General features: G+C 41.6%; 1 protein-coding gene and 1 long non-coding RNA gene across 44 annotated transcripts in view; one reads left to right on the top strand and one right to left on the bottom strand.

Annotated features, from left to right (window-relative positions):
- FOXP1 (forkhead box P1) overlaps nt 1-27,304 on the bottom strand; it is a 618,285-nt gene that overhangs the window by 256,062 nt on the left and 334,919 nt on the right. For 2 of the 43 annotated variants that reach the window (XM_081528334.1, XM_081528364.1), the window contains exon 1: nt 26,306-26,606. The exons of 40 other annotated variants lie outside the window; for them this stretch is intronic. The gene's annotated coding sequence lies outside the window, so the exon portion shown is untranslated. Of the gene's footprint in view, nt 1-26,305; nt 26,607-27,304 lie in introns of those variants that run through there. One more of the 43 variants, XM_081528349.1, reaches the window with a different exon arrangement.
- LOC145520903 (uncharacterized) lies at nt 162-6,543 on the top strand. Its single transcript, XR_014064891.1, has 3 exons — nt 162-435; nt 1,273-1,395; nt 1,943-6,543. It is a non-coding gene; the product is annotated as an uncharacterized LOC145520903 (long non-coding RNA).

The raw sequence follows: 27,304 nt of genomic DNA, 5'->3' as shown, positions 1-27,304 counted from the left end.
TTAGTGCATCACATTTTCAAAAAATAAAATGCCTGGGAATGAGTGGAATTAGAGCTTGAGCCCTGCTTCCTATTTAAATAACATCTGCTTTTCCACACCCTTGCCTTGGAACACACCCCCCCATCACTTTAGAACTCAGAAGGAGAATGGATACATCTTCCAGTCTGGCCACGTCACAGAACGTCTGATCATGTCACCTCCTTTATTTAGTGGCTCCTCCTTCAATGGCTCCCTAATGCCTCACGAGTGAAGTCCCAAACCTTTAGGCTTGCTCTGCCCAGTGTGAAAGCCACTGGCTATATGAGGTTATTGAACATGTAAAATTTGACTACAGTGACTTCAGAGCCGAATTTTTTTATATATGTGAAATTTTAATGCAAAGTAGTTTAAATTTAAAAACCGATACTTGGTTCGGTGATTGGCTCAAATTTTCAGGTATGTGCTGAACAACTTAGGTATATGAATCTACCTTCTCAACTGTAAACTTTTATGAAATTTAAGTACAGATCAAGTATTTCTGATGAAATTTTAATATCCCAACTGAGATAATTTTTTCAAGTTTAGTATGTAAGAAAGAAATGTAGAATGTGTTGTTCATAAATTTAAAATATTGAATACAGTTTAGAATGATGATATTTTGAATTGGGTTAAATAAAACACCATTACAATATACACCTGATGCTTTTTACTTTTTAAATGTAGCTAATAGGAAATTTTAAATTCCTTAGGGGGCTCTCATTTTATTTTTATTGATAGCACTGGGCTAGGCGCCCAGCCCTAGGCGCCCTGTTCTGCACCTGTTCTTTCTTCTCTCTCTCTCTTCTGCCTTCCTTCTCCATCTACACTGTGACCATGGTCAACAACAGCCTCCAATGCCTCGACCTGCACACACACTCCCTCTACCTCAGTGTCTCTGCAGGGAATCTTCATGGAACTAAGTCCTATAGAACCTCAAAACTGAGCTCAAGCTAGGAAACTTTTAGAGACCATCTCTACGACCAACCAAATCTAGGACAGGCATCACCCCCAGTGTCTTATTGAGTTTTATACTAAACTCTTCCAGAGCAATCATTAACGCTGTGTTGTAATTTTCTGCATGTGTTCCTGTAAGCAAAGAATCATGTCTTATACTTAGCATGGTACCAAGCAATTTGATAAATAATTCATTGTCTATCAGACAGATGAATGAATGAATGAGATATTGTACAGTTAGAACCAAAGATCTGCGAGCTGTCTGATTATAAGAACTGAGTAAGTTTCTCTGATTTCTAGCCCAGGTGATCAGGAGAACACTGATGTTCTTGTAAGAAGAGCAAAGCAAGGAAGAGAGATGGTTCTCAGGAGAGAAGTGGAAGTGAAAACAAGAGCTGTGTGTGAGGAATCATGAGTACACAGGTGACATTTCAAAGGGAGTGGGGATGGGAGGGATCCTCCAAACAAACCATAGTCAATTCCTATATTAAGAAAACAGGAAGAGTGACATTATCTGAGTGCCAAGTTCTTGTCCCCACAACTAGTCTATGGGATACGTATTAACCGTCATTTTTTAGAAGAAAACACCAAAGGTCATAGTGTTAATGTACATCCACACACATATATCAAGCTGGTAGACAAATATATGAACAAGTTACCCAATTTCTGTCCACCACAGAGGGACAGTCAGCAGCAGAGCCCCAGAGTGACATAGAAATCAGAAGGCAGTTTCAAGAAGGAAGGGTGGTTGGTGGTTTTAAGTAGTTTAGAGAAGTTGCATGTGATAAGCTGATGGAGAAGGCAAAAGGGGATTTCCCCACCCAACACCAAATATCTCCATCCTCTTGCCCTTTCCTCTTTCCCTTCTGAGAATAAGAGGCTGTTCACCTTCCACCTTCACTGTTAAAAAAAAAAAAAATTTGTAGGAGGATAGTTGCTTTACAATGTTGTGTTATTTTCTTCTGTACAGCAAAGTAAAAACAAAACTACCACATGACCCAGAAATCCTACTCCTGGGCATATACCCGGAGGAAACCATAATTCCAAAAGACACATCCACCCCCATGTTTATTGCAGCAGTATTTACAACAGCTAAGACGTGGAAGCAACCTAAAAGTCCACTGACAGAGGAATGGATATAGAAGATGTGGTATACCTATACAACGGAATATTACTCAGCAAAAAAAAGGAGGAGGGGGACAAAATAGTGCCACGTGCAGAGATATGGATTTCCCTAGAGACGGACATACAAAGTGAAGTAAGTCAGAGAAAAACAAATACCATGTATCTTCACTCAAATCCATGCCCTCCATCAACTGCCATCCCTCCAACATGACCTCCCATCGCTGGTCTCTTCATTTTAGCTTGAGTACATTCAACGTGCTTACGCTGCCCTGAATCACAATTTCCTGATTCCTCTCTAGCTCCTCCTGTGTCCATTCTTCGGCCTCCTTCCCCTGATCAGTTAAGTGTCTTGAAATGATACTGTCTCCACGATGTTATCTCCTACTTGTAACTCTGCACTGTGGATTCTCAGTTCTCCAAGATGAGGGTAGTAATCCCTAAGCTCTGAAGCCACTGAGAATTCAGGATTTCACCCAGATCCAGGGCAGGAAGGCTGGGGCAGAACCTCAGAGGCAGCATTTACTACAGGCAGGTTGGGGTGAGGAGGTGGGTGGTGCCAGGACACCCTGAGAAACACTGCTAAACCCGAAAGACCAGAGGTTCTCTGTCACGCTTGACACTTATGCCCATTCTTTTTTTTTTTTTTTAAAGAAAACTTAATTATTTTTGGTTGTGCTGTGACTCTGCTGCTGCGCGGGTCTTTCGCTGCCTGTGGGGAGCAGGGGCCACTCTGTAGCTGTGGTTCACAGGCTCCTCACTGCCATGGCTTCTTGTGAGCAGGGGCTCTAGAGCACATCGGTTTCAGTAGTTGTGGCACATGTAGCTGCTCTGCAGCATGTAGGATCTTCCTGGACCAGGAATCGAATCCACGTCTCCTGCATTGGCAAGTGGATTCCTATCCACTGCCCCACCAGGAAAGTCCTAAGGCCAGTCTCTGAAACCTCTCCCATACCTTCCGTAAGACCACACTGCAACCCTTGGTTTGCTGCCTGACTCCGTAAACCTTCACCTCCTTGGTCTCTTTCTCTGAAGACTTCACTAGCTCCACTCACACATTCAGTGCTGCTGTTCCTTAGGGAAAGTGGGAAGTCGCTTAGTCGTGTCCGACTCTTTGCGATCCCATGGACTGTAGTCTACCAGGCTCCTCCGTCCATGGGATTCTCCAGGCAAGAATACTGGAGTGGTTTGCATTTCCTTCTCCAGGGGATCTTCCCGACTCAGGGATCGAACCCGGGTCTCCCACATTGGAGGCAGATGCTTTAACCTCTGAGCCACCAGGGAAGTCCCTGCTGTTCCTTAAGGTCCCCCACACCTTCCACATATGCTTCACCCCCACTTACACAGTGATTACTCCAGACTGGACCCCTAAAATCGATGTCTTTCCTTTACTGATTCTTCATACCACTCAGAGTCCATCAGATGTCCTCAAGTTAATGTATCCAAAACTATACACTCTTTCCTCAAACTGCTACTTTTCCTAATCAGGAAAACAGCACTGTTACCTTCTTTGACATTCAGTTGAGTACCAAGGCGTGGTCACTTTTAGTCTTACGTACCTAACCAACTTATCCTCATTCTTCTCACCATCATTGTGGCCATCCGGCCCTCACCATCTCTCTCCTATAGTACGCAAGGACCCTTCTGCTACAATCACAGCATCATTCAAAATAAAAACCAGTCTGGTGAAGTCACTTACTTGCTTGCAAACCTCCTAAAGCTCCCCTGTGCTCAAACGATAATCTTAATGCCTTTGCTTGGAATAACAGGGTCCTTGCATTACTTCCCAGACTTCTCTCCTGCTGCCCTCCATCACTAACCCACACTACTCTAGGTTACTTGTTATTTTCCAAACATGCTTTGCTCATTTGTTTCTCTACAAATGCTGTTCTCTCCCTCTCAGATGCCCCTTTCCTACTAGTTTAACTAACAAACTCCTATGAATGTGCTGAAATCCAGATCAAATGTTACCTTTAGATATTTACTTCAACTTAAGTGCTCCACAAGTATTTCATTTTTATGTTGGCCAAAGGTCACATTTCTGTATGATAAAGACTAAATCTCTCCTCCCAGAAGACTAAGAGTGTCTATCACCACTTCACTATAGTCTCATAGCACTGGATACTGAGCAATCACTCAGCAAATGTTTGCTAGATGGATGGATGGGGTCATGGATAATGGAAGAATGTAGAGTCTAGGCATGAGCAATCAATTATACCACCTGAAGCACGTCAGCTGCTCAATAAACTGAGAATTCCTTTCTCTCTTGAAGACTAAGAAGGTGAACAAAGAGAAAAAAAGCTGAGGATTCTGAGTTGAGAAAAGGGAAGTTTTTAAAAAGTCACTCGAGCACTATTTTCACAGTAAAAGAGAAAACATCTACCGAGATCAAATGAAGGTACAGCAAAGGTTCATGTGTAGTCAGCAAGTTCCTGTAGAGCCAATGTGGTAAACAAGAGGATTCTAAGACCACAAACACTGGGATTTGTGAGCCCAGGAGAGCTTGCTTGGTTGAGGCCAGAATGCAGAGCTGTGTACTCAGCATGGTTTTGAGAGAACCACCAGCAGTCCTAATTAGCTTAGGAACAGCAGTGGAGTCAGAGCTGTCAAGATCCAGGCAGAGGAGGAAGAAGGGATAAGGGAGAGAGATGTAGAGAGGAAAGCAGATACAGGATGGAGAAGTAAAGTACCATTAGTGCCACTGAGGGGAAGGCTAAGAACAAACGGAGGGTTTGGAGTAACAGCAATAAACACATATAGCAAAAAAGAGAGGTTCAGACAAGCTTCAAAAATCTTCCAGCAAGTGAGGGAGAGGATCCCGCACCTGGCATAGTGACACATAGTTGTGCCCAGCGGAGTTCGGCTAAATAAATGAATCACTGGCTGTATGGGGCAGAGTCATCTCATCACCCAGTGGTCCTTTGTGAGCTACAAGCATCTAATTTATCATCAAGCTCATTAGAAAACAGTCACAGATGAACAGTGTATTCCAAGGACACCCCACAGACTGTCTGTTTTGACAAGGTTATATCTGACGTTATTGTAACATGATCACGTCGGCACTACGTTTAACAGGGTACCCAGCTATCAGAGTTCCCAGTCTGTAAGGACCTGGTCCATTACAGACAGTCAGTAAATATCACTTGATGAATGAATGGATGGATAGGTGAGTGGATGAATGAATAACAGAATACATGTTACTTGTAACACATATAACGAACATGGGCTACGTTCCAAAGTCATCACTTGATGTACACTATTCACCCAAGTCAGCCTGAGCAAGCAACATGGAGTGAACAGTTCAGGTCTCTTGTTTCTCAAAAACTCGCAGATACAAGAGGCACTAGCTGGCAAGTAGCAGCGTGCGAAGGGGCTCGATTCTGCTGCTTGCCATGTTATTCCAATACATTCCCGCATAAATGCTAAGCTGTCAATCCCTTTTGCCTGGGTAGCCGTGGTTCAGAAGTGGCTCCGTCTGATCAGCAATGAGCTCTCCACTTAATGCCTCTTACTTCGTAAACTGCTAGGACAGCTCAATTCTCTCAACAACTGGGAAGGAAACTGAGCTGATAACAGAATTAATGCTTTCTTCCCAAATCACATCATCTAGGATAATAAAAGCATGTTAAAGAACTCTTAAAAGAAATAGGAGAAAAACATTTTAACATAAAGCTTAGCTATACTGATGTTTATAAGCATTACAGGTTGAGGGGGGTGGAGCTAAGTCATAATTACTAACACTACAGATTTGTTCCCTGTAGAATTCTCTGAGATAAACATAGATTTGCATATTTTGAAGGTAGTTCGCCTGTTGCACATTCCTGTGACTGTAAAGAGTTTTTCTTTACCAAGAATAATTAATTTCCACCCCTCACTTCCAATTCTCTGTCCACTGACTTCCCTTTTCCAGCCTTTTGGGTTTTCTCCCCCAAATACCAGAGCTTGAGAAAACATTATGAGCCAGGAGATTTCGAACAGAAATCCAATCACTGGGACTTTCTTGGCAGCTCAGCAGTTAAGATTCTGAGCTTCCAATGCAGGAGATGTGAGTTTGATCCCTGATCAGGGAACTAAGATCCCACATGCCATGTGGTGTGGCCAAAATAGAGAGTCCATGATACAATAAAAATATCCAAACACACTCTGGAAAGGAACAGAGTGAGGGGGTTTCAATGCAGAATGAGAATGGATATCGGAAAGGGTGCCAACCACAGGGGCACCCTAACTTAATCTTAAATTAGATTAAGAAAAATCGTGTCTCAGACAATGAGGCAATATTTACTTTAAAGACAGTAGGTTCACAAAAAATGTTCATCTTCTAGAGACAAATGACAGTATTATAGATTAAAACTGAATGAACCCTATAGGTATATATATAATTCACTGTACTATACAGCAGAAAGTAACTCAATATTGTAAATCAACTATACTCCAATAAGAAAAAATAAATGAATTCAAGATAGAAAAAACCAACAAAAGCAAAAACTGGGAGCAGGGGGTAGAGACCAAACGGTTGACTCACTCCTTGGATTTTTACAGTAACCTAACTTGACACATTCTGGGCTTGGTACTTTTTTGGCAGTCTGTGAAGATGGACTCCTCTGGGGAGGAGAAGTTGAAATTACATTGATTTCCATCTGCCCACTTACTCAACCTAATTCAACTATCTCTCGTTAGGAAACTGGGTGTCTCGTTTTGCCTCACAAGGTCTGGATTGCTAACGATCTTGGGATCCTTCTGGTTGGCGAAGCTGGATTCGCCAAAGCACAGAGGCTTGTCGGAAGTCTGACGGACACTGCCGAAACCTCAGGGCTGCCTTTCGTGCTTGGGCTTCCTCGGCAGGTCCAGGTGAACACTGGCGGGCCTCAGAGCCCAAACACACACTGCAGCCACCTCTACCAGACACCAGGAATGTCAGGGTCCACCTGGGGTTCCCTCTTCCTTCTGAGGTGCTCTCTCTCTCTCTCTCTCTCTGGTTCTCTACCCTCCCCTGCCAGTCTGGCCCACTCTCAGCCCCTGGGTGTACACTAAGTGAGCTGTCACCAGCCAGTAAGGGTGACGGTGCATGGATGCGCTGGTCAGATTGGGGTAAGAGCTGAAGCACGCAGGATGTCAGCCAGCAGCCAACAGTCCCCTCTGATGACAAGGCAGAGTCAGCAGGACGTGTCTGGTTTGGCTGTGGGTGGGGAGAGTCATTCTGGTCTTCGTGGTATCGGTGGTGCCGGGGCCCCCTGGACCACATGAGAAGGCTGGTGTGGTTCTAGGATACAGCGGTTCGCACGGTCTGAGTCATCCCTCCAATGACGCATGGGCGGTTCCTGACCCACTGCAGTCCCCTCACTGCCGACCCAGGACCCTCTTCAAAGGCTGCCTTGACAGCCACACAAGGAGCACGCTGTTGCCCCATGAGCAGGCAGCTTTTCCACTCTTGTGCTTCCCCGGAATCCCCTCGTCATCTGGCTCAAAGAAGCAGAGCACAGACCCCGCTGGACATGAAGACCCCAGAGCATGAAAAATTACAGTATCTTCCTACTGGGAGCAAGAGAGCCCCCTGACAGTACGGAGATGTAAGCCTACCTTTACACAAACCGACTGGAAACATCCCATGCCACCATCCAAAAAACCTAAGAAGCATTAGTCAATTTGAATTATTCTAAGGTCCAGCTGAATCTAGAGCTTATCTAACGGTCTATTGAGTTCTCAGTAAGTCATGTGAAAGGAAGTCCTATGATAACATTTCCTGAGACTTCTAGACATTTGATTAAGGAGTTATAAATCTTAGAGTCTGACGTGTCACAGCAAAGTGAGATTACACCCAGAGCTGTCAAGATTAGGTAAACTTGTCTTGTTCTCTTATAGGTCTTTCTCAGCCTTATACCATAGATTAAAGATTTTTTTTATGATAAAAAAAATGGTTACCATCATGCTCAAAGTTAAAAAAAAAACCCAGAGGAGGATCAAGCGACACTTTTCGGTCTTCACATCCTGAAAAGTGTTTACCTGCTGGTCAATGGCAAGATTTTAATAAGGAATAAATAAAAAGAAAGGAGCTTGGCCTGCTGGGTTGGCCCCACACTGTCACCGGATTAACTGGTTATAGCTAAATGAATAACCCGTATTAAACCAGAGAGCTGGGCAACCCCCAATCTTCCAGGAACCGATTCCAAGAACGTGGTGGAATAAAATCAATACCTTTGCGGGTGGGAGGAAATCCAGAAACCTCTTTACAGGAGCCCCTGTCAAATTCTATTGCTAATTTTGAATTGACACATTATTCTAGGAATGACTGGCAGTTCCCATCAGCAAACCTGGGGAGAGAGAGGTCTGAATCATCCACCGCTCTAAAGGAGAGGATGTTTAGGGGGCTTTAGGTCGGGGGGTACATCTGCAGCTTAGTGCCAAGGAATCTGGTACGTAAGTGGAGAGGTGGAAATTTCTGATTCTCCATACATGCTGGAATTCCTGGGTTAAATAAAGACAAGCTATAAATCAACTTGCTTTTTTTTTTTTTCCTACGGAGTTTTTACTCAGGTGTACTCTAAATGTGCATTAAACTGCAGCTCCATTAAGCAGTTACAATGGAGGTAAAGGGCGTGAGGCTAAATACCACAGGACCTTGTATAGATCTCATAGCTTTAATGGAATCAGGTTTTTAACAACTCTTTTTTCGTTAAATACAGTCAGTGTCAGGAAGATGCGTCCCACTCATAAAGCAGCGCAATGACAATGTACAGTGGCACTAACACAAGGACATAGTTCATCATGACATTTCCAGCAATTCCCAACTGATTAGGGTCATTATGTTGGAGGTCTGATTTATGCTGTCATTTCCTCTCACCGATCCTGCATCAATGAATCTTAATGAATTGGTAAATAAGGGTGAAGATTACACTCTATGACACTGAAACATTCCTCATTCTCAACACCCGAGATTTATGTAGCCAATTAGTGACTAACAGAGAAAATTGGCTGGCAGAAAAATAATATTCTTTATGGTACAAAATGGAAAAAGCTTTCTCGTTGAAGGGCAATGCCACAGCAAAAGTCCATAAAGTATCTTGATACGTGGAAACACAAAAGATGTGCTTTGAGGGGGCTCCGTAGTCAAGTGCTTTTACTGTGGGGTTTGTTGTTGTTGTTCTTGATGTCTCACTTATTAAAAGTTATTGGTTTAATAAGAAGACTTGCATTTTATAAAAGGGAAAATTTGGCCTTGGTGGGGCTGGACAAGGAGTTAGGTATACTCCTTTATTACACAAGTGTTAATTCTTTATATTTACTGGAATAATGGAGAAAATTAAGCAAAGACTCCAGGATCCTCCCCCCTCCGCCGCAATTTTAGCCATTGGGTCAGCTTCTCTGAGGTCACAAAGACACGTAGACATAATCATTTGTACATAATCAAGGAGCACTAAAATCTTTCATTCGGATTAATTACTGGGAAGTATGATTAAAGTCCAGAGCTTGTTTCAAATACCAGAACTTTTTAATTGAAAAAACAGCCTAATCATTAACACAGAAATCACTCCGCTTACTACTATTATTTCACATTCACCTGTTCCTGACCCCATTATGAAACTAGATGAAATGACAGTCATAAACAGGAAAAAACGGTAAAAATTCCCCAATGAAACATAATTCAGAAAATGTTGGCTTCACCTAGAGTTTGAAGTGTCACCCTATGGTGTGTGTGCACAAATGCAAAGTGGAGTTTCAGAATCATCACTGCTTAAGTATGTATTTAACGTCGAATACTGTGAGAAAAAAAAAAAACAACGGCTCTCAAAATCCACGTATTTATTCAGATTTCATCATACGGTACCACAATATCCTTGTACAACATGCAAACCAGCCATGCTGCCTTCTATCCACTGTTTTCTTGTCAACGTCATCAACAGAGCTTCATAATTTAAGGGAAAAAAAGGGGTGGCAGAGGTTGGATAAGCGGCAGTAGGTTCTCAAACCATCTCATTAAAGTATCCACTGCTTAGTAAACAATAACGACAGTAAGAAGTAATCTGCATGGCCAGTTGTTTTCAGTTGTGGAATCCTCCACAACCACTTAAGTATCCTATTGAAGGGTCACTGCTCCACCAAGGGCTTCTGGATAACTGCACCACTTCTGTCAAGCTCAGATCACCTCCGGGATGATGAAACCTTCAGGACTCCCTGGAAACTTGCTCCTCCCACAGAGAGAGCAACTAAGGCAGCCTGGAGTTCCACAAGGTGTGCCCAACAGCAGGGCTGCATGGAAAGCTAGTAGGAGCCAATGCAGACAGTGCTGGGGAGACTGGGAGTTGGATAAAGGAAGAAAAATGGAATGAGGCAACTGTGCAAAAGCTCCGGCCTTACAATGCTGTTGCCATGTGGTTGTGAAGTGTTCAGAGATGCTGAGTAAACTGTGCGGCTTTTTAAATGGATTGTTTTTGTTGTTGTCCTTTAAATCAGTTTCTCAGAGAGCAAAGGCAGAAAACTAGCCAGTGAAATTATAAAGGCACGTGATGCTTCTGACTAGTTTTGGTGCCAAGAAAGTGATACCTGCACAGCAGAATGCCGTGGGCACACAAAATTGCCCTCAGACAGTCAGCACTGTGCGTCTCATACACATGCAAGGCTGAAGTATTTAACATCCTGCCCCCTCCAAACAAAGAAACAGAAGGGGGGGAAAATGAATCTGCTTCACCTTTGAGAGTGAACAAATAATATTTTACGTGCTAAGTGTAACTACTATGCACACACACATGAAAACTAAATGAAATATATTGAGTCAATCCCTAGCTAAAAATCAAGAGATAAAACCTGCCAAGCCAAACCTGTGGGCAGAGTAATATCCGGGGGAGGAAAAAAGATGGGACATAAACTCAAGGGTGGGGAGCTGACAGTCTGCTCTCAAAACTGGGAAGAGCCAAGAGAAAACTCTACACATGTTTTATTTTAAAACCACTATTTGATACTGATTCCAAATGAAACTGTTTTGTAAAATATTTTCACAGTAGGTGGCATCACTTATCAACTGTAGGAGGGGTGTGGTGGCTTGAAGCATTTTCCTTTATTAAATTATCAAATAATCATTTAAATGGCTTTCACACATTGTGTTCCATTTGAGATACACCTACAAGTATGGCAGGCTTGCCAGAGTGAGGGGAAAATTCCCGGCAGACTCGGAATCCGATACTTGGTTTTTGCTTTCCTCTTTAATCATACGAGGATTTTTTTTTTAAAGCAAATTTGCAAATCCACTTTGGTTCAGTAATAGATTATTTTGGTGAAAAACCCCATTTCTGCAGCTGACAGCAAAAGTCCCCCTTTTCTTTCAACAAGGACAGTTTGGTTGAATATAGCTTCTTTACGTAAATGAACCATAAATCCATTTTTCTCATCCTACAATAGTAAAGTGAAAATGTAGGCTTTAACATTTTTAAAAAACAACTAAACATAGACACAGTAATGTTTAGGCATCATAACACCTGCAAATACACTTCCTTCTTTCTTCACATTCAAGGCAAACAAAATGAACTGATTCTCCGTTTTACAATGTTAAAGTTCAATGGGCTGATAAACAAGACTTCTGACAACACAAATACTTAAGGAGAAGCAAACTACCTATAGTTACATTATAAAAAAGACTAGGAGAGCTCTTATCTTTTTAAGAGAGAATTAATTTGCCACCAATAGCCAAAAGGGTAGGGGGTGGCAGAGACAATACCAACTCAATGCCTAGCGGTTATTTTGTAGTAAGATCTGGACACTACAAATTTCTCCTTATGCATTAGAAAACAATTAATAGATGACAAGCATTATTTATCAGGCAATTTTTTTTAAAATACGGATTTATTTTTTAATTCCAGGAAAAAGAAGTAAATAATAGAAGATGAGTAGACAAAGTCTATTTCTTCTCCCTTTCTGGTGTATAAATAATTTAGGTGGACTCTAACTGGACTGTGTTCCATGGAAACAGCAAAGAATGTGAGGTGTCGGGACCTAGAACCCTAGAAATTTATAATGAGAGAACAAGACAATTTGCCACAGGGCAAAAAGTTCATACATCAATGTTATCTCCTACATATCCATTTCCTGGGTGATCCTTCAATTGCATGCACAAGAAATTCTGTACCTGACAAAGAGTTACATAGCTCAAAGGGGAAGTGGTACTGGGCCTATTTCAAAATCATCACCCTGTAAAGAATTTCTGGGAGTTGTCCAATGTATCTTAGATTACATCTGAAAAAAAGCATGTGTTCAAAAAGCTAACTCTGAAGGGGTAAGTGGCTTAGCAAACGAAAATAATATAAAGGGAATTTGATAGAATTATGATAAAAGATGTGCCACCATGTATTACTAGCATGAAAGTAGTGAAACTGTTAGTCATTCACTTGTGTCCTACTCTTTTTGCAACCCCATGGACTGTAGCTTGCCAGGCTCCTTGTCCTTGGGATTCTCCAGGCAAGAATACTGGAGTGGGTTGCCATTTCCTTTTCCAGGGGATCTTCCTGACCCAGGGATGGAATCCACATCTCCTGCATTGCCGGTAGATTCTTTACCACCTAAGCCACAGGGAAGTCCATATAATCAACCAAATTCACATACACTAAATACTAACAGACCAAAAAGGGCAAACATATTTCATGCCAAGCACCATCAATCAGCAAAGGCTGGCACTCTTTAAGAGGAAGACTCACAGGCTCCCATCAGGCTTGCTGAGAAAAAGAGTGCTGGAATTGCTTAGTGATGTCTGCTGTGAGAAGTGGTGGAAAGGAGAAGTGGTAAAAGCCACCCTACCCATCTGCTGGAGACTGCTGTTCAGAATCCCCTGTACTCAGGCTTCATGTCATCTCCATCGTAGTAAACAAAAGCTAAAACAAATAAATATGCTTTCTCAAAGGAAGGAATCTTGTCCACATCAAGAGATCTTAAAAACGAACATTAGTTGTTTGTTGTTCAGTCGCTAAGTTGTGTCTGACTCTCTGTAACCCCATGGACTGTAGCATGTTAGGCTCCTCTGTTCTCCACTATCTCTCAGAGTTTGCTCAAATTCATCTCCATTGAGTGGGTGATGGTATCTAGCCATCTCATTCTCTGTCACCCTCTTCTCCTGCCCTCCATCTTTCCCAGTATCAGTATATTTTCCACTAAGTAGGCTCTTCACATCAGGGGGCAAAAGTATTGGAACTTCAGCATCAGTCCTTCCAATGAATATTCAGAGTTGATTTCCTTTAGGATTGACTGGTTTGATCTTGGAGTTCAAGGGACTCTCAAGAGTCTTCTGCAGCACCACAGTTCGAAAGCATCAATTCTTCAGCATTCAGCCTTCTTTATTGGTCCCTTTCACGTCCATACATGACTATCGGAAAAACCATTGCTTTGACTATACAGACCTTTGTCGGCAAAGTGGTGTCTCTGCTTTTCAATACACTGTCTAGTTTTGTTATAGCTTTCCTTCCAAGGAACATCTTTTAATTTCATAGCTGCAGTCACTGTCTACAGTGATTTTGGAGCCCTAGAAAAGAAAAGCTGTCAGTTTCCACTTTTCCCCCTTCTATTTGACATGAAGTGATGGGACTGGATACCATGGTTTTAGTTTTTTGAATGTTGAGTTTTAAGCCAGCCTTTTCACTCTCCTCTTTCACCCTCATCAAGAGGATCTTTAGTTTCTCTTCTGAATATAAAAAACAGAATTCCTGGGCTGCCCTGGTAGCTCATAGTAAAGAATCCACCTGCCACTGCAGGAGACACAGTCCGACCCCTGATCCAGGAAGATCCCACGTGCCGTGGAGCAACTAAGCCCAAGTGCCACAACTATTGAGCCTGTGCTCTAGAGCCCAGGAGCCGCAACAACTGAGCCCATGTGCTGCAACTATGGAAACCCATGCGCCCTAGAGCCTGTGCTCTGCAGCAAGAGAAGTCACTGCAATAAGAAGCCTGCCCTCTGCAACTAGACAGTGGGCTCTGCTTGCCACAACTAGAGAAAAGCCCACACAGCAACGAATTCCGAGAACTGCACTGTCAAAAATAAATAAATAAAATTATTTTTAAAAAAATAAAAAATAGAATTCAAAAAAAGAAAGAAAAAATTTCAAAGTTGTATTAAGAAAATAGCCTCTGACAGCTCAATGAAGGAGAGGGATCCAAGAATTCAGAAGTCCACAGTCTACCAAAGCTGAAATAAATGTTAGAGTACGAGACAGATTTTACAGACTGTACCTCTCAACGGATTCCCAGTGACGCTATGAAGGACAGGAAAGGATGAGTACGTGGAAATTTTTGGAACATAAAGAAGAGAGCTAAGAAAACTTAGAGAATGCACAGAAATGGGATTGGAAAGAGAATTCAAGGCCTTCGTACATCAACGCTTCTTTCAGCCCAAATCAAACACCATTACGTGACACAAATTCTTGTCCTTTTTCTAGGGGTTCGTGTTGAATATGTTCTCTGGGATTGCAGTTCCTATCTTCGATGTTAGAGCTGCTCCTAGTCTTAGCTCTCGTACACCATTACTGACGTTTAGTGCTACAAGTTTACTTCCAGAATGTTCAATAGTGCTGTTTTCTGCACATCCATTTGGAGAAGACGCAGACAGAAGGGTCTGCCTCTAATTACAAGTTCCTGAAATAACTTTCATATGTATAACTTAATCAATACCAATTTTTTTTAATTTAAAATGTTTGAACTATTAGATCAAAAAACACAAAAATATTTTTAAACAACTAGAAGATATGCCAAATGCTCTTAGGGCCAAATACCTCAAAATAAAACCCAGGAGAAGGAGATGACCAAATCATCACATTCCAACTCTTAAACTAATTCGATCAGCACACCTCACTTTCTGCATCTGAGGCCTCCTGGCAAAATGGACATCCCAGGAAGACCAAAGGCTGTTTTTCCAGAACCTGTCTTTGGGAGAAAACTGACAGCAACTGACTAAGAGGGGCAGGGGCTGGGGATCACGGCAGTTTTTCAAAACCTTAGAGTTGCAAGCTTCAACACCTGTGAAAAGTTCTGCAGCTCCCAGGACATCCCCAGAACTGCTGTCTGCTTCTGCTCAGAAGATGATTTGCTGGTGGGCAGAGCTGGTGCAGGGGCACAGGCGCTCCTGTCCAAGGTGTCTATGAAAGGCTGTTTAGTACAGATGAGTGGAAGGCATTTTCCTCCCCAGTTATGCAAAGGACAAAATTTACCATTAACATGATTCCCCTCTGAAGTTCAAAGACTCGATCTTAGGCCAACCTGGGTAGGGTAATTGAAAACGGAAGCAGTGTACAGAAAATTTCAACCTATAATCATTATTAGAAGCCAGTGGCCCAGAGATATAAACACCCTAAAAACCAACTGATACTAATGAAGTTGCACCTTCAAGGCAGACCAGGGCAGAGGGATGGGTGAGCTATTTCAGCACTTAACATGGAAGTGGGAACATTTAGTGCTGGGGACTGATCTTTGACAGACCCCAGTCTCCCAATGACCATCTCACAGCTAATACCCTGTCCCCTTGACTTAAGGACCAATGCCTGCTTTTAATGGATGGGGTGACAGCTGTAATTCTCATACGTTCATTCCAGTGAAGGCTTCCATCTATTCTGATGGGAAAATAAACAATTTAGAAAAGACTGCAGATCAAGCTTCCCTGGGTTTTTAAGAACCGGCATAAATGTTTAACAGGCTTCCCAGGTGGCGCAGTGGTAAAGAATTCAACTGCCAATGCAGGAGATGCAGGTTCGATCCTTGGGTTGGGAAGAGCCCCTGGAGAAGGAAACGGCAACCCACTCCAGTATTCCTGCCTGGGAAATCCCGTGGACACAGAAGTCTGGTGGGCTACAGTCCATGGGGTCACAAGAGTTAGACACCACCGGGTGACTAAGCACGCACATAGATGTTTGGGGAGGAAAAAAAATACTTTTAAGTGTGTAATTCACTTTTCCACAGGACTTAGAGTTATTGAAAACCTACAATTAAAGTCATACTTTCCCTAAATCACCTCATAGTAAAGAGAAGTATCACATGACTCTTTAATGGTGACTGATTATGAATCCTTTTGAAAAAAAAATAAACTGAAGGAGCAAACAATACTGATCCAGTACTGCCATCAGTGACTTTCCATGTCTTAAAAGTTATCCATGACATTTCTTACTTGTCTACACAGTGAACGAGCTTTCTGAAGGCAGAGAGCCCATCACACCTAATAAGACAGGTTCCTAATCAACATGTATGGAATACTGAACATTCACAGAGTGTTGTCTCTGTCTTAAAAATACAACTATACTTACACTTTTTGGGGGGCTCCAAAATCACCGCAGATGGTGACTGCAGCCATGATATTAAAAGACGCTTACTCCTTGGAAGGAAGGTTATGATCAACCTAGACAGCATATTAAAAAGCAGAGGCATTACTTTGCCAACAAAGGTCCATCTAGTCAAGGCTATGGTTTTCCAGTGGTCATGTATGGATGTGAGAATTGGACTATAAAGAAAGCTGAGTGCTGAAGAATTGATGCTTTTAAACTGTGGTGTTGGAGAAGACTCTTGAGAGTCCCTTGGACTGCAAGGAGATCCAACTAGTCCATCCTAAAGGAGATCAGTCCTGAAAATTCATTGGAAGGACTGATGGTGAAGCTGAAACTCCAATATTTTGGCCACCTGCTGTGAAGAGTGACTCATTTGAAAAGACCCTAATGCTGGGAAAGATTGAAGGCAGGAGGAGAAGGGGACGACAGAGGATGAGATGGTTGGATGGCATCACTGACTCAATGGACACGAGTCTGAGTAAACTCCGGGAGTTGGTGATGGACAGGGAGGCCTGGTGTGCTATGGTCCATGGGGCTGCAAAGAGTCGGACACAACTGAGTGACTGAACTGAACTGATACTTACACTTAAAGTTTACATAAGGCAGGATACACCTGTGCTAGGTAAAGAATGTTTATCAGAGAGAGTATCAGAGAATATCAAAGAGACAACTGCATCTAATAACAGAATAAGAGGAAATACCCCAAGGAACCTGGGGCACCAGGGCCCTATGTACCAGCTCCTGCAGGTTAGTAACATCCAGCCATCTGGAACATTCAAGGAGCCCTTCTCTCAGACCATCAATGCTAATGGAATCTTTGGTCTAGAAGAGCCAATATCTACTGGCATTAGGGGCTCCAGCTGGGTACAGAAACACTGTGCAAGTCTAAGTTCTTTGAGACAGTAAGGGTACCTGCTATATCCCTAGCCTGATGAGAAAGGATAAGATACTAAAACAACCAAAGAGATTATCTGCTTAGTGCCTGCCATGTAGACACACTGCTATCCAGGGTTGCATTCCCAAATGCTTCCTGAGCCTCTGCTGCAGGCCAGGTATTCCGTGGAGCATGTTCAGGGCAGCTCTCTATCCATTCAGGGGATAAATCTTTGGGTCCTCCACCTGTCTACTAGTCCTCATGTATGGAGAGGCAGGATGTACACACTGAACTGTAGTGTCTTGTAGAAATTATGAGACTCACAAATGCAATTTACATATACATTTTAAAAATATCCATTAGCCATATTTAAAACAATAAAAAACAGTGGGAATTACTCTAAAAAATGTATTTCATTTTACCCAATAGAGCCAAAATATTTTAATTTCAACATACAATCAATATGAAAGTTAGTAACGAGACAGTTTACATTTTTCTCTCTCTCTTTTTTTTTCAAATTAAGCCTTTGAACTCCAGTGTGTATATTACACATATGGCACATCGATTCAGGTTAGCCGCACCTCAAGGGCTCAGCAGCTACTTCTGGCTAGTGGCTCCCATACTGGACAGTGCAGGTCTAAGAGCATTTCAAGATTCTGGAAGGGTTTCTGAATATACGGGGAAAGGATACAATCCACACTGTTTTCACTTTAGACATCTGAAAGGGGGCTGGTAAGACTCGGGGGAGAGGCTCAGAGCTGGGAGAGAAGTATTAGGGACGAGGAAGTAGAGAGTTTCCCTGAAATGGTCCCACTGCTTTCTCTACATGTGGCCTGCAATACAGATAAGACTATAAGCTATGAGTCTGCACATGTCCACGGGGAGACAAGCAAAAATCTACAGACCCGCATATCTGTAAATTCTACAGCTGATATTCACTCTGTCACCTGTCAAGATAAAAGTAAGAAAGACTTCAATCACAGGGAAAGAAGCAGCACAGCATTTTCCTCCCCCAAGGAAAAAAAATAATAATAATAAAAGAATTTAACAACATTCTAGTTTGTATGTTTGAGGAGGGGTTAGGAGCTGGGGGTGGGGGTAGGTGTGAAGAGAAGTTGGCTTCCTGCCAGGAACTGACATCCCACAATGACTGGGAAATTAGGAGATGTCTCAGTTATTTAGAGCACACATTTAAAATCAAAATCCCTAAAATACAAGATAAATAAGAAATGCCTTAAATACTACACGTACTCAAAAATAAGTTAACTGTCTTGGGAGCACTAAATGCTCTCAAAAACACAATTTATTGGGGAGCATACAGTGGTGATTAAGTGAGCAAGGGTTCTGCAAGTTGATGGGCTTGGCATCAGAGCCCAGTTTGGTCACTTCTTACCTACGTCTGGGGATTCTCTGGTGGCTCAGATGGTAAAGCGTCTGCCTGCAATGCAGGAGACCTGGGTTTCATTCCTGGGTCAGGAAGATCCCCTGGAGAAGGAAATGGCACCTCACTCCAGTACTCTTGCACGGAAAATTCCATGAATGGAGGAGCCTGGTAGGCTACAGTCCATGGAATTGCAGAGTCGGACACGACTTCACTTTCTTTCTTTCTTTCTTTTTCTTTCTTTCTACCTACCTCTGTAAGCAAGTTATTTAATCTCAGTGAAGGTTGGTCTTCTCATCAGAAAGTAGGGACAAATAATAGTTACCTTGCCAGGCCTCTGTGCAAATGAAATATGTAAAATATTACCTTCAGCTGTTCAAGAAACTTACATACCAAACACACTGAGGATATAGTGACACAGTATATATACTTATGCACACACTACACGGTAACACTATATATTACAATAGAGTGTGTGTGTGTATCTACAGTGAAAACCAGGATTGAAGTGCAGTGGCTTGGAGTTTTCCTGAAGGAGGGCAAGTCCTGGTTCTAGCCCTACAGCTGCAGGACCTAGGGTTGCATCAGTATCACAGAACCACATCTAAAGGATGAGACTAATACTACAGATAATAAATATTGGAGAGGAGGTGGAGAAAAGGGAACTCTCCTAGGCTATTTTTGGGAATGTACACTGTTAACAGCCACAATGGAAAACAGGAGGGAGGTTCCTTAAAAAAATAAAAGCAGAGCTACCATATGATCCAGCAATCTCATTCCTGGGCATATGTAACAAAAAGACAGCTCAAATTTCAAACAATACATGCACTCCAATGTTCAAAGCAGCATTATCTATAATAGCCAAGACATGGAAGCAACTTAAACATCTATCAACAGATGAATGGATAAAGAAGATGTGAGATATTTATGTATCATAAATGTGGTATATATATGTGTGCCTATATATATGTATATATAATATATATGTGTGTCTATATATATATGTGTATATATAATGAACTACTACTCAGTCATGAAAAAGAATTAAATAATACCATTTGCAGCAAAACTGATGGACTTAGAGATTATTATGTTAAGTGAATTAAGTGAAAGACAAATATTCCATGATATCACATATATGCAAATAAATAATATTACAAATGAACTTATTTACAAAACAGATTCTCAGACATGGTAAACAAATTTATGGTTACCAAATGTTAAGTGGGGCTGGGTGGGTGACAAATTGGGAGTGTGGGACTAACAGATGCACACTATCATATGTAAAATAAAGAAACAATCAGGGAAGGCAATGGCACCCCACTCCAGTACTCTTGCCTGGACAATCCCATGGATGGAGGAGCATGGTGGGCTGCAGTCCATGGGTTCGCTAAGAGTCGGACACAACTGAGCGACTTCACTTTCACTTTTCACTTTCATGCACTGGAGAAGGAAATGGCAACCCACTCCAGTATTCTTGCCTGGAGAATCCCAGGGACGGCAGAGCCTGATGGGCTGCCATCTGTGGGGTCGCACAGAGTCGGACACGACTGAAGCAACTTAGCAGCAGCAGCAGCATATATATATATAGCACAGGGAACTATATTCATTATCTTGTAATAAACTGTAATGGAAAAGAGTTGAAAACAGAAAATAGATCTACACATATATATATAGAAGAATCACTTTGCTGTACACCTGAAACTAACATAATATTATAAATCAACTATACTTCAATTAAAAAATAAAAAGATGAAACTAACAATGCTAAGCTGGAAAGGCTGTTGGGAGAATTCAACATCATCACCTACGACAAGTACTGACCACTGTGCCTGACCCATAGCTACTGCTCAGTACATACTAGTTATTATCATTATGGGCATTCATCAGTTATCTAGGGTGAAGTACTTCGCATCTAGGACTGTTTCTGCTTAACTCCAAACCCTCAAGAGTGGCTCTCAGACAAGGGAGGGGCCAGAGGAAGGATGGATTGATGAGGTTTACCATCTAAATACCATCAGGCATATGTAAAAGTTTTCCTTTAGAAAGCAGTCTCTTCTTCATTGCCTTAGTTGATGCTCACAAGTCTAAGGGAGTAAGCAGACTGATTTCAATCAAGAACTACATCTTGAACACCCATTAATGTGCAAGGCAGGATTCCAAGTGCTTAAAATTCAGATAAATATCCCTGGCCTTCAAGGAGCTTACATTCTTGTGGTACTTCATTCTTTATTTACTTACCTTCCTAAACACAAGAAGTTTGACAGAGGGGATGAATGCATTGTTAGGGGCTTGGTTTGAACAAAGAAAGCCTAGCCTTTATTATTTAATAAAAATGAAGAAGTTCTACAGTATTACACAAAATTGTATCCTTTTCCCGGTCTCCGTAAATTATATTGAAAACAGGAAGGTTCTTCATTATGGAAAAATATTGGATACAGCATGATACCCACACACAAGTCTGTTTACAAGCATTGTGTACATTTTTGCATCCTACAGTAATTTTGAAATTATATCAAGGGGGAGGAAAGGGAGGAAAAAGCCCTTAAAGGTTTAGACTTTTCATTAAGTTCAAATTGTTTTGAAAGAAACAGACTGACATCGTATCAACAGTGGGGCAGCGTTTTCTTAATTCAAAAACAACTGGGAGAGGAGATGTTCACCTCCAAAAACATGTCCAAAGTTAGGCAAGCACTTGTCTGATTGCACGGCTCTTCTATGTCCTCTGGCTCAGAGCTCTTTTTGTTGGGAACAGTGCCTGAATGTCTTCAGCATCTCTAGTTACTGGCAGAGTGTTTAGCAAATATATTAGGTTCTTAAAGTTGCGTTCAACCAGTGAATGGGGAATGAACCAGCACCAAATGAGGAGCTAGAATCCTACCAAGTTTTGAGGGAACGTATTATCTATGTGGTTCAACTGGACTGGATTCTCAGCCCTGGATGTGCCAGAAAGTACCCATCCTACCCTCTAAAACTTTTCTCACCTATCAAAGGTAAAGTAATATATTTTTCTCAAAAGTTTACTTTGATTTTTACTGGACAATACATATTCATTACACTTGCCAGATAATAATAATGCAATAAAATGTAATGCCCTTTTACTTTTTTATTCTACTCTCTTCCAGATTCTTAATTTCAGTTCTGTACAAAACCTAATGGCCCTAAATATGTATATTTCTAAATGCAATGACAGTATGATTCTTGGAAATTTGTTCTTACCTTTTATTATATTCTCTTTGGTCTTTATTGACACATGCATAATCTCTAGTTAAAAGAAAAATAGCATAAGAATTGGTTGTTTAAAAAAAAAAAAAAAAGGCAGAAATACTGTATTGTCACTGCTACCAGGCTGAGGAAGCCCGTGTGTGCTTGGCCATGACAACATCACCTGCCGTGATACTAGCCGAGCAGCCTCTCCACGGAGGATGGCTTGAGGGAAGCAATGCACATCAGTTGGCAAAACTTTGAGTCAAGGGATACAGGACTGGAAAACCCTTTTACTTTCAAGACATGAGGATGGACACAGCCTATTACTCTTTTTTTTCTTTTTTTTAATACTTTCCCATTTGTTGAGGAAGTAGCCTGCAGGAGAGTTAAGCAGCTTCAACTATTTTTAGGCCTCTGACCCTCTTTAAAAAGCCAGAGCTAAATTCAGTCCTCTGTTACACCCACTCAACTCCCACCGGCTTCAGCGCGGGCCACGGGAGAACCCGCTCAGCAGTTAAAAGAGCTCAGTATACTCTTAGCATTCTTTGGTCCAGATAGACTGACCACTGGATCACCCAGCCTTCTGGAAAGCAGAAGCCAGAGGGTCCCACTCTGCAGACATCCCTCTCCACTCCCAAGGAGTGGGAGAAACTCAAATGGCTTAAACTCCTGGTTTTTCTGGTTGGTTTGTTTGGTTGTTCTTGTTTTTGTTTTTGACAATCCAGGCAGTGGGAGGGGTGGGAGGGGGGAGAAGTTCCTTTTGAAAATGCCAGTCTATCTTGGAATTGTTTAAAAAAATGAGAATCTCATTTACACAATATTTGAAGAACCGTAGTATGAAGGCTAAATTAAACTTTTCCCTCCAACTAGCATGGGGTAATTACAATCAAAGATCACATGAAGTTCACTGCTATTGAACACAACACAGTCTGTGACAGTAAATAGCAGTACAGTGGGGGTAAAAAACATTTTTAAATAAGAGGTCCCATGTCTGAGTTATGGGGTGAGGAGAGAGCATTTGGCATCTCCAGTGACTCTAACAGGGGGGCTATCATAGTCCATGGAAGGGACACTTCTTCTCCCCACACCTTTTCTAATCCTTCCTTCTTAAAGGAACACTCAGCAAGATAATGAATCCTTTAAATGTTACATCTTCTGTCCTGCATTATTGTGGTGCAGAAACTCTTCACATCAAACAGTCATCAGGACTATTACAAAGTGGGCTTATAAGAGAGGGGCTGAAAAGGAGCTGTGTGAAAAGAAGTGGAAAATTAAAGCTGAAGCAGTCGAAGAAAGGGCTTAATTTACTGGCATGTACAGTATGCAAATGAGATTACTCTCAGCTTAACTGCATCATTTATGTCCATAATAACGGCATCATCATTACAGGGCTCAAATTAAATTACACCATAATTAGCATATCAAAGTGATTGGTTAAAGTTTAAAACAAATACCCAATTTTGTTAATGAACAGCTGTAATTGTCATGTACACTTCAGTGAAAACTCTCTAAACAAATATATGTTTTAGAAGAGTGGAAGATTTTTTTTTTTTCTTTTCCAGCAGACAGGTCTGTAGCAGAGGTAAATTACCTAAAAAGAATGACATGGACTATTCTATTAATGTTAATATATGCTGATAATTTTCAAGTAATAAAGCATTCTATCAAAACAAGGCTTCGCTTATACTCAGACACCTTCCCTGCTCCTGAATGTGACACACCACCAGAAACCTGTTTCCTCTCGCAGCCATTATACAAATGCTGGGGTGACCTGTCTCCAACAAGCAAAGGACATGTTCAATAACATGCTATCACCAGACCCCCTGCTTATTGAAAAGACATCCGTGTTCAAATCTCGCCGAGTCAAAGCTGATTTTCTCCGCATTCCAATCAAAAGACGGAAGAGTGACAGAGCCAGAAAACTTGCTGAATTTATGGCGCAGACCAGAACACTCCTAAGCTGATGACCTGATAACCCAGCAGAAGGCCTTCAGCTCCATGTCCCCCCTCATCGAATCATAGTTACACTGAAGCAGTTTCAAATGTGCAGCTGCACCAGGGAAGTTTCTGTTCTTCCATCATTAAAATAAATCAGAAGGTGCAGCTAGCTATTTTGTCAGTGTTAGCTGAAACGAACATGCACGCACATTTTAGATATGCAAAACTAGACACAAATAATAAGCTTGTTTTTCAACCTTTTTGTTATAATAATTTCATGTCAGAAGAGTTTCTACACAAAAATCAATAACCTTGAGGCTCACATGTTAAAAGAAAGCTCTCTGCCTAAGATTCTCCCCATTTCTTAATGACGTACCCCATATGTTCTCCGATTTATCTGTAAGGGTAACCATCCACTGTGATATACAACAAGGCTAGCCAAAATATGTTTTTCCCAAAAAGGAAAAAAAAAAGCACTTTCAAATATACTTAACAAGCAAATTGAATGTCTTATTAAAATCGTATTATCTAAACAGTGTTCAAAAATTTAAAGAAAGTAGCTTTTCATTTTATTCATCGAGGAATCCATTAAAGCTTAGGCTCTGAAGTAGTATGTAAATTATGTGCCTTTCAAGGTAGAGCTAGGGCAAATTCACTCCATCAACTAATGATGAACCTCATTATGTGCAGGGAGGATTCATAATGAGGAAAGAGCCACCGCCATTCCATGTTCTAACATAAATCCCTGTAAAATTTGAATATCTCCCCGTCTAATTAAAGGCTACTAATTCCAATCACCCCCTCCATGGCCCCAAAGTAAAAATAAACCTCTTTAAAAGCACAGACTACAGTTATATTTCTAAAGCAGCCCTCGATTCTGTTTGGACTCAGAACCTTCCACTCAGATATGTTTTACGACAAGCATAATTAGCAGCTTTCTAAGATACAAACTTTGAGGCTGTTCGAGCTCATTTTAGTTAAATGCACTGGATTTCTATTTTTCAAAGAGCGTCACCTTGACGGGGCTACAGTGCATGCACAGAGATGATCCACAGCCAAGAAACCAGCAGGAATGTGCGAGCAGTGTAATAATGTAAAATAAAATTCTTAGCACTCGAGTTCCGTGCTGAGGCGGAGATGCTCAGAAAAAGCCAAGCAATCGTGGCATGAACCCGAGATTGCATTTGGACGGGGATGTATTCAGATCTGCTTGGGAACAACGTACTTGATTCTGGAACAAACTGCTCACTTTTAATGTGGTTTGAACTAATGAACAAGTACAGCCCAGCCTCTCACAAGCCAGAGAACTATTTCCTCTTCTAATCACTGACTCTGATTTTTTTCTTTTTTTTAAACTGAAAACTATAGAATGCAAACCCAACACTGGCAAACATATTTATTATGATTAATAGCCTGTAATACCCCTCACTAAGGCTTAATTTGCTCTTGTTTTCCATTATGAATCTGCACACTCTATTCCAGTCCCTTTTTCAGGTGGAGATGAATTTCCTGTGGTCTGTACTCTATTGTATTGCCACCCAGCAAGGTACAATTAGTTACAAACAGCCAACCTCCACCTCCACAGAGCACCAGATTACGCAAAATGAGAGAACACAATCATTGAGAAACAAGTGAAGGTGTCCAGGGAATTAAAGCAATTAAACCAAAAAAAAAGAAAAAAAGAGAAAAAGTACTTATGCCAGTCACCCAAACACACCTTTACATTAAAATTCCAAAGAAAAGAAAGAAAGAAAAAAACCTCTAGTTTCTCTCTTTAATGTCAATAAACTAACCAGAAAACCTTATCTGCTGTCATAGATTCAAGCATCCCCAAGAGTCTGAACCCCAATTTGGTAATGCGATGTATACACATCAAGGACATCAAATGTAGAATTTCAGGAGCTACGGAGTCCATTCTAACCGAAGATGCTGCTGCTTCTTTAAGTTCCATAAAAATAAACTCCACTACATAGAAGCAGCCACAGTGCGTGCTCTCTCGTCCTTCGGCTCCAGGCATGAGCTCCCCGCCACCCCCCTTTTAGGTCAGCCACTCATGCATTAGGAAGACATCCCTCCCAAAATAACTTGGCCCACCCCCGAAGCACAGAGTTAAGCAACCTACCTTTGTTCTGGAGTTGCAGATAATAACAGACAAGCCTCAAGACCATGAGGATTTGGGAAAGCAGGGGAGTTGAAGGAGAAAAAAGGGGGTAAGAAGAAAGAAACACCACAAGTAGAGAAGAATTGGAAGAAACAACGGGAAACAGTTTCTTGTGAAACTGTTGTGGCTGCCACAGGATCGGGGTGTCTTCACCAGTGTTTACACCAGTGAGTACACCTCTGCTCCATCTCATCCACAACTGGTGGCATTTTTTTTTTTCCGGAATCCATGCATGACAATTAAAAGCAACTGCACCTCTCTGTTGGGAGGGGGACCACAAAAGACCTCCGCAATATTTCTTTACAATGTCTATATCACTGATGAGCATTAGTTTGAGTGACAAAGGTCCCGGGCTAAATCAACATTCTTACCTTAATGTTCCTAGTAAAAGGCTCCAGGAAACATAACTCATGAGACATGTATGCAAAGATATGTCTCAAGGAATTAATCCAGAGCCCTCAGATGAAGTGAGGAGAAAAAAAAAAAGAGGGGAGAAAGAAAAAAGAAAATGCGGTGGCTTATTTCCAAACAAATGCAGCTCAGCCTGGGCAGCGAAAGCATAAAAACAGGTTTGCATATACAGAGCTCAGTGGCAGAAGCGAGAGTTCTGTAGGATTTATTTGACACTTATTTTCCGGGAAGCCTTTTGTGGAGTTGTACCGTTTGTTTCTTATTGTCTGGGAGGCAGTTAGGAGCTTTCTCCCGGAGGGGGCCTCTCAACCCCTGGGCTTGGCCGCCTCTGACAGGGAGGTAACCATATTAGGATGTGTATGGTAAAGTAAACAATAACATAGTTGCAATGAAATGGAATTTTTTTTCCCAGCTAATGGTGTTGGGGTCAGTCCTGTCTTTTTAGTCATTCTCACTAAGTCTGTTTCCTAGTTCAAACAGGCCCTCCTCCTGCTCTTTTTTTTTTTTTAAGTGTTAGATGTTTCCAAATATCTGACTGTAAATTCGTTGAGAATGTTTGCAATGTAAGAAAAAGCTTTTAACATCCAAATAAAGATCCTGCCAGTTTAATCATTAAAAGGGATGTGCATTTTCAAGCCCTTGCAGAAATCCAAGCCTCCTTTCCTCACCTCCTCCCATGTCCCCACCCCAATCTTTCTCCCAAGGTTAACATTACTTGGTCATTGAAAAGTACCTTCTAAATAAATCAGATTTTTAAAGAAAGAGACCGTTACCTTCATAAAAATTCCACAGTCACATACTGTGTTACTGAGTGAGGAGTCTTAACCGTTCATGCGCCTGAAAATTTATTACCTGGAATTTCTAGGATGGTTACTTTTACATGATGAAGCTCTTTCCCACCTTCTCCAACCCTCCTCCCTAAAGGGAAAAAGCAGGCAAAAAATACTGTGGTCAAGTCA

The sequence above is a fragment of the Giraffa tippelskirchi genome, chromosome 9 (genome assembly GCF_054371585.1).
Source record: "Giraffa tippelskirchi isolate mGirTip1 chromosome 9, T2T-mGirTip1v1.2.pri, whole genome shotgun sequence".
Taxonomy (NCBI): domain Eukaryota; kingdom Metazoa; phylum Chordata; class Mammalia; order Artiodactyla; family Giraffidae; genus Giraffa; species Giraffa tippelskirchi.
The sequence above is the reverse complement of the archived record's forward strand: the minus strand, read 5'-3'. Positions and strand labels throughout refer to the sequence as shown.